Below are 12,494 nucleotides of genomic sequence, written 5' to 3'. Positions count from 1 at the left end.
GAGTGTCTGAGCCCAGGATTCGATCTCCAGGTTGTCCCAACACTGGAGCCCGTGCTCTTACTCGCTGAGCCACCTGGCCGCCCCTAAGCAAATGGGGTTAAGTAACTTGCTCAAGGTTACGGTTACACGGCCAGGTGTGGGTGCTAAGTGTCTGAGCCCGGGATTCGATCTCCAGGTCGTTCTGACACTGGAGCCGGTGCTCTTACTCGCTGTGCTACCTGGCCGCCCCCGAAATCGACTTCTTACTTCATCCTTCCTGGTAGGGTCCTAAGTAGGTTGCACCAAGGCGCTACTCACTAGACATTAATTACATTTCATTCTGTAGAGAGGGCCGAAACTCCCACCCATGAGGCTCTGAGAAGGGACATCAGGGCTCTGACCACCGGTTCTTACATCCTAGGGCAGGGGTACATTTATGTTCACAGCGCTTGAGCATAAAGCTATAAAGTGGGTGCAAAAATGTGGAAGCAAGAAAAAAGTGGCCAAGCTCCCAGTATTGAGAGGTTGGGTTTCTTTCTGTGACCCAGCAATCCCTTTATGTACAGAAAAGCATTCGAGAAGGCCCTGCTTTGAGAGTAACCAAACTGAGCACAGGCCCGTTGGCAATTCCTTTCTGCCAGGAGCGAAGCAGTGAAACCGGTAAACTGGCTGGCTAATCCAGTTGTGGAGGACTGTAGGGAAGAGAGATCCTACCTAGCACTGGCTGAGGTTGAGGCAGAAAGCGCTGTCTGTGTCCTGGCTTTGAGCTCCACAAGGAGAATAAATACTAAGCTGTTGCGGCCCTGACCTGTTAGGTGGGGCGTCTTTAAATGCGACTGACAGAAAGCAAAGGATACTGCTTCTCTAGTCTTCCCACCCAACTTGGTCTGGATGTTGAGCTTTGGAGAGCCTCTTTAGAAGCTCAGGCATGGTGGAGAGGTCAGGAGGGGGAGTGGAGAATGTGGAAATCTGAATGGTTGGGGGGAGGGAGGTTAGGCTGGTCCTTTTCTCTTGGGGATTTGGCTTCTAGCTGAGAAGACAAAATGGAGTTTAGGAAGGGACAGAGCCTTGTTTTTCGGAGGGCTGGGGAGGGTTGAAGTTGTTGACAAGAGTCAGGGCAGGATTGGGGGCTGGCAGCGAGACATGTGGAGTGGTACTGAGTGCTCCCAGGGGAACTGTGGGGCCAGGCACCTTTTTGTTGGGGCTGTGGCTGGCGTAAGGCTCAGAAAGGCCAGGGAGTAGGAAGTCGTTATGCGGCCTAGCCTATTCTTTCTCTGCCTTCTGACAGCCCCACCCCACAGGGAAGGAGGAGACCTGGTCAAGAAGACACTCCAGGTCACAGGAGAGAAGCCTGGGGTTTATTCGAAAACACTGGTAATATTCTTTGGGTTGTAGTCACTAGAGACATTTTCTGGGGTGGAGCAAGGGAGAAGCTAAAGGAAAAGGGAAAGGTCAAGAAATGGAAATTGAAATGTGAAGAGGTCAGGGCTTCAGCCAAATACTGGTCCAGCCCAGGGAGGAAGTGGCCCTTAACCTGCCCATCTCCCTCAGGTAATTTGCTCTATTTCTTAAACCTTCCCCTAGTTAATCCTTTCTCAGAGGGAAACAGATCAATACAGTGGATAATTGTTGGCTACAGAAAGCTTCTGCCACACATTGTACAAATTCAGGTTTTTCCCTCTAATATGTAACAGTAAATATCAAGTAGCATTTATATTAGAAGAAATATTTTGCTTATTTCTCCCTCATGTACCACAAAGAGGAAAAATAGGAGAAGGCTGGTAAATGTTTAACAGTTGGATCTTTGGAGTAAAAAGTATACATACTACACTTCTAAAAAGTTGCATTATTAACAATTTTCCTATCACTTTCCTAAGCCTACACACTCAACAAAATAATTACTTATTAAACTGTAATTTGTCGCCTTTGTGGAATTCTGAAGCATAAAATGCTCACAATGAAATTTTAACAATTGGCTATCCCAAGTAAGTTTGAGCTGACTTCAATATACCTGAGTATGTGTGTGTATGTGTATACACACGTGTATGTATATATACATGTAAATGGTATAGGTATACATAGGAAATATGCAGGAGCTGTATTCTAGTACACACACACATATACACACACATACAGATGTACATAAGAGATGTATAGGAGTTATAGTCTAGTCAGAAAGACCAGATTCAAGGTCTGCCTCTGATGAGTACTTTCTGTATGACCCTGGGAAAGTTATTTAACCTTTCACTGATCTAGGCAATTCTCTAAGTAATTGGCAGGCTAGTTACTGACCTGCACTTGTAGAGGGAGTTTTTTTTTACAGAGAGTTGGCCAGGAATTCTTGAAGTGTGGTCCAGGGATCCCTGGGAGTCCCCAAGACCCTTTCAGGGTCCTACGAGGTCAAAAATATTTTCATAATAATATTAAGGCATTCAAATTTCAAGTATGACAAATATCTATAGATATAAGCCATGTGAACAAAGTTCTTTGGGATATCCTCAATAAAATTTAAGAATATCAAGAGGTTCTGTGACCAAAAAGTCTGCAAACTCCTGGCCTAGACCAATGAAATCGTGGGTCTGGACAAAATCAAATCAACAAGCCTGCACGTGTACACACACTTAGATCCATATATTCACATAGGTCCATATATACACATAGATGTATATGGTTCTGAGTATGAATTCTCAATTATTTCCTGGTAGATTATCTCATTTGGAGACCCCTCAGGGCCAGGTTTTTGTCCTAGCCAGGCTCCCCCCTACACCCTCAGAGCTATTCTGGCTGTTTCACCTCCATACCCTGTTGGTGTAAGCACAGAGAAGACCTCTCATTTTTACACTGAGTCAAGCTAGACATGACTAAGGAGGGAAGCTGGCCAGGACAAACTACATTAAAGCCAGATAGAAATGACTTAGATTTCTGGGTCCTTTGGGAATTTTGTTTTGAAAATCAATGGGGCAGTTCTTGACATCATATTTCCCAACCTCAGCCCTGGGATAATAAGTTGGATATATGTATAGTCTGTTTCTGTGTTTGCCAGCATACAACTTGTGGATGTGCTCAGTGTTTCCCCTACCCTCCAACAGGCTATACAGAATCTAGCAGTAGTTTTAGGTTCAATTTGGGGGTAGGATTTCAGACTGACACATTATTGGCCATAGAGAATGACAGGGCAGCAGTATCAGCCTAGAAATACTTGCCTACTGATGGAGAGTAGGGGTCTGGGAATCAGAATGCAGGGATCTGAGGGGGTGGAACTAGGGTTAAGAGCTTATCTGTTGAGGGGGAGTTCAGGGTGCACAAGTGGGGTTAAACTTTTTTGTATCATGGACCTGGTAAAACCTATAGACACCTTCTTAGAAATGCTGTTAATGTGTAATTTAATGTTGTTAAATGCATAAAATAAAATACATAAGGTTACAAAAGAAACCAATTATGTTGAAATAAAGGTGTAATTTTTCCCACCCTTGTTCATGGATTCCTGAAATGTAACCACAGAATATTTGGGGATCCATCCCCCCCCACCCCCCCTAGTTAAGAACACCTTTGGTTCAAAGGATAGTGAGGGACACAGGCATTGGCAAGAGCTCCTGGAATGGAGAAACATACATGCTACAGCATTGATGGAACTGGAGGCCCATTTAAGGATGTGGTTCCAGCTCCTGCAAAGCAAGAGGGGAGCCCTGGGGCAGGGGGGCTGAGCGTGTGGGGGGCAGCTGGCTCCCCTCAGGACTTATCTAAACACCACTCTGGAGCCGGGGCTGTGCAATTAGGCTGGACTGTGGAGGGAAATGTTAAATGCAGGGAGAGGAGGAGGCATCTGGCTCTCGTTAGGAGCAAGTGAAGTGGGGGGGGGGGAGTCTAAAAATATGCCAGGCTGAGCTACCACCCAGGGAGTATCATGGCTGGTAATCTGATACCTGTGGGGTGGAGGGCACTAGTGTGGTAACCAAGGCATTGTTGTTCCATTGGGGGGCCTTCCTGATTCCTCCTGCAGCTGGCTGCCTTTCTCCTCTCTTCTGCTGCTCCAAGCAGGGGAAAGAGAACAGCTTGGCCTTTGGGATAACCACTTCTGATCCTTCTCCTAGACCTCGGCAACTAAGTCATTGGGGAGTGGGTCTCTGATAGGTTCTTAGAAACCCTCGTTTCTTTCAAGATTCAGGTCTAATTCTATCTTCTTTCTGCATTTTTTCCTGATTGCCCCAGTCCTTTCTCCACCCCCCTACTGCCACCCCCATTTAGGTATAGTCACCAAGGGCTCCTAACCTGGGATCTGTGTACTTTGCAAAAAAAAAAAATGTACACACACACACACACACACACACATGCAATTATGGTTCAATATAATTGATTTTCTTTCCATTTTATGTGTTAGATGGCAAGGTGGATAGAATACAAGGCCTACAATCAGGAAGACTCATCTTCCTAAATTCAAAACTGGCCTTAGATGCTCACTAGCTATATGACCCTGGGCAAGTCACTTAACCTATGTTTGCCTCAGTTTCCTCATCTATAAAATGAGCTGGAGAAGGAAATGGCAAACTACTCCAGTATCTTTGCCAAGAACTCTCCCCTTTCCCTACCATGTCATGGAGAGTTGGATATAACTGAAACAAATGAACAGTAACAAATAACAACAATTTTGGGTCTAAAGGTTTTTGCCAGTTATAAACAAGGTAAGAATCCCTGGTGTAGCAGAGTCTGGACTTGGAACCAGCAAAACATGTCTACACATCTTGCTTTTGGCATTAGTTGTGTTACCTGGCAAATCACTTAAGGCAGTTGAGCCCTAAGCATTCTCATCTGTGGAGTGAGGGGGCTGGACTGAATGGTATCTAAGGTTCCTTCCAGCTCAACCTCAGATCATATTTTTGGTATATTTTGTTTATACCTATATAGGTATAACAGATTGTATTTCCCTGTTAAATGTAAGCCTCTGGAGGGCAGGAACTGTTTCAATTTTGTCCTTGTATTCCCATTACCTTGCATAAAGCTTAAAACATCTTAAATGCTAAGTAAATGGTCATTTGAGTGACTGTTTGCTTAGGGACCCCAGGGAACCCTTGCTGTCTCAGATGTTTTGGGGTACACTCTGCCCCACCCACTCAAGTCTGTAGAAACTAGGGGAGGGGAAAGAGAATGGGATCCCAGACAGTGTCAGACAGCAGCCATCCTCATAACCCTGAAGCAACTCAAGGCTGGGCAAGTCAGAGATTTAGGGGCAGCAGGTGGGGGGAGAGGGAACTCCCCAATTAGGCAATGGGGACCTATGCCAGAGGTAACTTGGGAGGAATGGAATGTTTGCCCTTTTGGGGGTGGGGGATGGGGAAATAACAAGAAGGGCAGTACCCTTAGTCCTTGTATACTCTGGACCTGGCCACTTCTGGGTGGTGATCATAAATAATTTATATTTCTATAGCATTCCTAAGATTTTCAAAATCTTGCCCTACAGCAACTCCACAGAGGTTGCCAGTAGAAGTATTATGATCTTCATTTTATGGATAAGAAAACAGGTTCAAAGACAGTTGAACAACTTGTTTAAGGTCATACTGGGAGTATCGGAGGCTTGAGTTGAACCCAGGTCCTCTGAAAGACCCTGTGAGCTTTCTACTATACCACTCTGCCTTTCTCCTTCCTTAACTGTTGAGAGAAGGCAGTCTTGGCTGGGAAGGCAATCTTTGCCCCTTTCCCATGCCAAGTCTCCCCTGGCCAGGATTCCTACAGCTATCTGAGGAAGCTCTGGTTGGTTGGTCTTTCAGGGAAATGTGGGGGAGGCAGCTAATGGCAGAAAAGTTGAAATGATATCAACCTTTGAGAAGTCTAGATGATTCCAGAGTTGGAAAGCCAGAAGGGTGAGGAGGGGACTTTGTCTTCCTTAACTTCTAGATATATGGAATGGTCCTAGGTATCAACCTCAGTCACCAAAGGATGGGAGTTTTGATTTTTTTGAGATGTGCTATGGAAAGTGTCCTAGATGACAATTCAGAAACCCTGGGTTTGAATCATGCCTCTGACACTTTCCTGTATGACCTTGGGAAAATCATTTCAAGATAACTCACCAACTCTTTTTCCTCATCTGTGAACTGAGGGGGCTGGAGAAGACGATCTCTAAGGCACCTTCCAAGCCTAAATCTATGATTCTCTGATCATCTGATCTGTCCCTGTGGAGGTGAGTGTTAAGAGAAGGCGGATCTGCTTTGCTCCCTGGGCAAGAGGTCAGGTGTCCATATCACAAGGTCTTTAACCTCATTTCTTTAAGAAAAAAAGGCAAATGTGGTATCTGTCAAGTTTTGATGACAATTGATAAGCTGAAATGATCAAATCTTGTGTGCCTGTCCATTTGACATTAATATTCATTGATTCAGCAAACACTGACCAAGAATCTAAACATTGTGTTAGATGCTGGGAGGGACAGAAGTCCTGTCCTCAAGGAGTTTGCAATCTGAGTAGATTTCCCTAAGAAAGAAACTTTTAAGACATATTAATCCAGTGATCATAAACTGCTTGGTGAATGATCTTTTTAGAAAACAAGGCTGGAGGTAGGACACTTACAACAAATATAATACCAAAATCTTACTGTAGTGAGTGCTGGAGGGGACACATTTAATGACTTTGAATATGTGTGTGTGTTAATGTATTTGTGAGTCAAATTTCTTGTATGATTTTCTTGAAAATATGTTTGAAAAGAGCAAGTTTTCTGTGTTCCTAATATGAGGTGAGAGGGGTCAACATTGACTCTTGTTCATTCATTTCATCCACATTCGACTCTTTGTGACCCCATTTGGGATTTTCTTGGCAAAAATACTAGAATGGTTTACTGTTTTCTTCTCCAGCTCATTTTACAGATGATGAAAACTGAGGCAAACAGGGTCACGTGATTTGCCCAAGTAAGCATCTGAGGTCAAATTTGAATTCAGGTCTTCCTGACTTCAGGTCTGGGCACTGAACCACTAGTTGCCCAGTAGAGGGGTGGGGATACGAAGCATGTAAAAGGGGTCTGACTCATAAATGTTTGTCTTGAGGTGGCTAAAACCACAACGGTTGGGGGACAGGTAATCTTAGCTGCATCTGGCAAACAAAGCTGAATGTTATATGGAAGAGCAGATGGATAAGAAGAATCCCCCACCCTCACCCCCCAAAGTGGAAATGGGCCAGTAGTCCATGTTTGAGCACAAAACACAGTGGGGAGAGCCTGATCTGGTAAGGCTGCCTCTTGAAGATTCTGATGTGAGGTCTAAAGCTTTGGAAATAAACGCTAGTTAAAGAGTTGGGAATGGTTTTTGATCTGGTTGAAAGTGAATTTTGATCATGAATTAGTTTCTCTACTTGTAAAGAAATGAATTAGACTAGAAGAGATGCCCTGAAGCTGTGACTTGAGGGACTTATGTTAGACCCAAAGAAGAACTTCCTGGTAGGGACAGTTCTTAGCATTAAGAAAACAACTAAGGCATGCTATGGAATGTTTGCTGGGGGGGGGGGGGGGGGTAGGATGGAGACTTAGAAACATATGAGAGAGATTTGGGGCAAGTAAATGATTTTGTTGCTGGCATGAATATGCATATTCCTACCTTAAGACAAAGGGATGTAGGAGATGGGTGTAGCACACCCATACAGTGCTGGGCCTGGAGTCAGGAAGACTTATCTTCCCAAGTTCAAATTTGGCCTCAGACACTGACTAGCTGTGTGACCCTGGGCAAGTCACTTAACCCTATTTGCCTAAATTTCCTCACCTGTAAAATGAGATGGAGAAGGAAATGGCAAACCACTCCAGTATCTTTGCCAATAAAACCCCAAATGAGGTCATGAAAACTCAGACACAACTGAAAAATGACTCAACAACACGTAGGAGATAACTTCTGAAAAGGCCCCTCCCGCCCAACCCCCCCCCAGAATGTTAGGAAACTAAATCTTCATTCTCATGCCCCTTGGAAGCAGTCACTTCCAATGATTGAGGTTTGGAGGGAGAAGCTTTTTCTATGACTGAAACTAGGGACAAAATAAGGGATTTTCCCAGGCAATGGGGATCCCCCATTGTGCCAATAAAGCTGGGTTTGGTTTGACTAGCAGAATCTTTGACTGAAGAAGCCTCTTGGACAGATACTCTTTTCAAATGCACCCACTGCCTTCTCCCCAGTCTGCATATGGCCCTGTGGCAGGAAGGAGAAGAAGGTCCCAGGCCAAGAATTCACTAAATGCTGGGGTTCGTAGCCTGGAGTCTGTGCATTTGTTTTTCATACAGTTTGGTGAATGCACAGTTAGCCCTTTTCCATCTCAACTTTCCCCATCACAGTTTCAATATAGGACAAGTTGACATAAGAAATTAAATGGGAATTTGGGGAGCATTTTGTGGAAGCCACAGACGACATGCAGATGACCCTGAGAAAGTTTAGAAATGCATAAAAAACATTTGTATAGTATTATATGATATTAGCCCCAAATTTTACAGTAAGGTACTCATAAAGTACAATAAGGTACCTCATAAAAGAAAAAGAAAAAGTTCAGACTTCTCTCATAGGAAGAGAGCACCAAAAAATTTTACATGGCCTAACCCCAACCCCAATGATGTGGAAGGGATAACTGTATTTCAATAAAGTAGTCTCCATTGTATCCCTAGGCATTTAAAAAAACATTATCCTGAGTAGGCATCTGTCTGTTTCCCCAGACCACCCAATGGCTTTATTACATAAAAAAGGATTAAAAATCCTTATCTCATTGCATGTATTAGACACTTTGACCTGGTAGTGTCAAGAAAGAGATATAGAGGGGCGGCTAGGTGGTGCGGTGAGTAGAGCACTGGCCTTGAAGTCAGGAGGACCTGAGTTCAAATTCGGCCTCAGACACTTAACACTTACTAGCTGTGTGACCTTGGGCAAGTCACTTAACCCCAATTGTCCTGCCCTCCCCCCTCCAAAAAGCAAAAGAGAGAGAGAGAGGGAAAAGGAGAGAGAGAAGGAGAAGGAGGGAGAGGGAGAGAGAGAGAGAGAGAGAGAGAGAGAGAGAGAGAGAAAACAGTTACACTCCTTTCATTCTCAAAGACCTAAGACCTTGAGACCACCAAGTGGCACTAGAAGAACAGTCAGGTGAGCAGGAACAAGAACCACAATCGTTAATGGGGAGCTTGTACTGGGTTGGGTAGGAAATGGGGTTAGGAGATATTGTGAGGTGGTGCGAAGAGTATTGGGTTTGTAGTTGGCAGCCCTAGGTTAGACTCTCAGTCTTGTTAGATACCATCACTTTAACTTTGGGAAACACATTTAACCCCTATTGGTCTGTTTCCTCATCTGTGAAATGGATTGGATGATCTCCAAGGTCTCTTCTGGTTCCAAAGCTGTGATCCAACGATAAGGTTATGAAAAAAGAATACGAAGGCTCAACCTAGGGTGTGTACTTGTGTTTGTATTTAGAACCATGGAATCTTAGAATTAAGAGACCTTAGAAGACATTTAATAAAACTTCCCAAGGATTCTGTGAATCACTTTGACAGTGTCCTATTTCAATCCAATTAAACAAATATTATTTAAAAATTCTGAGCAAGCAACACTCATCTAGTTTTGGTTGAATACCTCCCGTGCTTGGGAACTCTTAAATTTTCTATTATGTTATATAATAGATTTATAATATATTTACATATGTATATTTATGGTTATAATGTATTTATTTATTATATAATATATTTTCTATAATGTATATTACAAATTATTTATTTATAATGTATATAATATATCTATAATACATATTATATTTAAAATATCATATTTTTCATTCTAGTGCCTTCTTTTACCATATAGTACAACTTCCCCAGTCAGAAAGCCATCCTGTACAACAGAGAATAAAAGAGAAAGGGGAGGGGAGGCAGTATAGCAAAATTAATGAAATCTGATAGCTGTGGCATTACATCTTCACAGTCCCTCCCGCTTGCAGAGAAGGAAGAGAGATGCCTCCTCACATCTCTTCTTCAGGACCAAGCTTGGCTATTTTAACTCTTTAGGGCTCAGTTTTGATTTTTGTCATAGTGGTGATTCTTTCCATTCACGTATAGGGGCAACTAGTGATGCGGTGGATGGAATGCCACACCTGGCGCCAGGAAGAGTTCAAATCTGGTCTCAGAAACTTACTAGCTGTGTGACCCTGGGAAAGTCACTTAACCTCTGTTTGCCTCAGTTTTATCATGTGTAAAACAAGACCGGAGAAGGAAAGGGCAAACCACTCCAGTGTTTGCCAAGAAAACCCCAAATGGGGCCACAAGGGGTCGGACATAACTGAACAACAAAATGGCGATAATAATAGCACCTGCTTCCCAGGGATTTTGTGAGCTTCAAGTAAGACCATTGTTAAGCACTTAGCACAGTGCCTGGTACATAGTACGTGGTGTATCAATGTTTACTATTATTATTATGTGTAGAAAGTCTTCTCTCATATTGAGCTAAAACTGCCTTCCTGTAACTTCTACTCCTTGGATTCAGTTCTGCTCTTAGAAACCACCCCAAGGTCTAACCATAGAATCATAGAAAAGGACCCAAGAGGTCATTTAATCCAGTGCCCTCATTTTACAGATGAGGAAACTGAGGCATGGAGCATCTAAGTGATTTGTCCAAGTTTATAAATATGGTTAAAAGGTAGTCATTTGTCCACATAGAAGCTCTCTAAATATCGATAAATTATACCTGAAATCACTTTTACTACCCAAAGAGTGCACCCTAGCTCCTTTGTGCTCTAAGTATGTGTCTGGATGTTCTGTGTGTGGGTTGTATGTATCTTATGTAATCATCCATTCATTCGACAAATAAGAATAATAGTAGTGCATATTTCTATAAAGCTTTAATATTTACTAAATATTTTCCTTGTCACACCCTCTGGGACAGGTATGTCAAAGACTATTATTGTCATTTTAAAGTTGAGGAAACTGAGGTTTAGTGAATTTCCTGAGGTCATATAGTTAAGTATCAGATCCAGGATTTGAATTCAGATCTTCTTACTCCAAATCCTTACTCTTTCCTCTACTTCTACTACAAATTACCTGTTATGATCAGAGGATCATAGACTTTAAGGGAAGGAGGTGGTATGGCGGGGTAGAATGGAGGACTTGGAGTCAGGAAGAACCAAGTTCAAATCCTTTTTCAGACACTTACTTTTGTTCTGTGACCCTGGGAATGTCACTTAACCTCTTTCAGCCTTAGTTTCCTGATCTGTAAAATGGGATAATAACAACATCTACCTCAAAGGACAATTGTAAAGATCAAATGAGATAACCTATAAGAAGCACTTTGCAAACATTAAAGTCCATTTAGTTCAACCCCCTCTTTTTGGAGATGAGGAAACAAGCCAGATAACATGACTTATCCAAGGTCAAGAAGGTAACAAGTAACAGAGATGGGATTTGAACTCAGGCCCTCTCATTCTTAATTCAGTGAGCTGTCACTACCTCGTACTGCTTCCCTCTGATATATCCCTTGGTGGTTTACAAAGTGCTTTCCTGAAAATAATCCTGTAAATTAAATAGTGGGGGTATTATTGTCATTTCACCAGGGAGGGAAAGGAGTGTTAGATGGTTTGCTCATAGCCACATACTTGATTAGTAGTGGAGCTAAGACCTGAACCCAGGTCTCCTGGGCAGCCAGGTGGCATATTGAATAGAACACTGGCCCAGGAGTCAGGAAGACCTGAGTTCAAATTTCACCTCAAACACTTACTAGCTGTGTGACCCTGTGCAAGTCACCAAATCTCTGCCTGCCTTTGTCTCCCCAATGGTGTAATGAGGATAATAACATCTACCTCATGGTGTTGCTGGAAGGATCTGAGATATAGTAGTCACTTCATAGATCTGACTCCATTTCTAGGGTACTATGTTATATATGTTATACAGTTATGGATTCTGAGAGAGTTCTGAAGTTAATAAGATGTAGTAGAGATCTAGAATGCAGAGGGACCTTAGAAAACATGGGGTCCAAGCCCCTTGCTTTTACGAATGAGAAAACTGAAACGGAAGAGGTTAGGCAGCTGCAAGGTCACACAGCTGGGCTTTGATCTCAGGGACTCTCATGCAAAATTCATTTATCTTTCTAAGAGGCCTCATTTGTCAAAGAGTTGGTTGGGATAGAACAGATGCAGATAAATATAAGGTGAATTAAAATGTAAGTGCATTAAAACACAGAGTGCAGTGAGAATACTGCCAACCGGAGGGCCAATGCTCAGTGAGCCCTCGAACTTTGTCCATCCTCCACTCCTGATGGCTAAATGTGCAGCTGTCCGGGGCGGCTTCATCTCTGAGCTGGAGTGGCACTGCTTCTGTAAAACCTCTTGTGCCAAGGTGCCAAATAGCAGGGAGATGGGGGGGGGGTCTCTTGATACTGTCTGTGACCTGCTGGACTAATGGCCAAGATTCTGGGCAAATCTGAAGACAGAGAACCCAGACCTTAATATTTGGCCCAATCTCTATCCTCGGTTCCTTCTTTCATCATTTCCAAATGGTCTGGAACTAAGTAGACAGTGGATGTATCACAGACATATGCCGG

The 12,494-nt window shown here is 43.1% G+C and overlaps 1 protein-coding gene across 1 annotated transcript in view; it reads left to right on the top strand.

The window, feature by feature from the left end:
• Positions 1 to 12,494, top strand: part of EMP2 (epithelial membrane protein 2) — a 61,299-nt gene that overhangs the window by 1,033 nt on the left and 47,772 nt on the right. The gene's annotated exons all lie outside the window — the stretch shown is intronic.

The sequence above is a fragment of the Petaurus breviceps genome, unplaced genomic scaffold, assembly GCF_028583685.1.
Source record: "Petaurus breviceps papuanus isolate PSGF00001 unplaced genomic scaffold, PetGlider_PUasm1.0 118, whole genome shotgun sequence".
Lineage (NCBI taxonomy): Eukaryota > Metazoa > Chordata > Mammalia > Diprotodontia > Petauridae > Petaurus > Petaurus breviceps.
The sequence above is the reverse complement of the archived record's forward strand: the minus strand, read 5'-3'. Positions and strand labels throughout refer to the sequence as shown.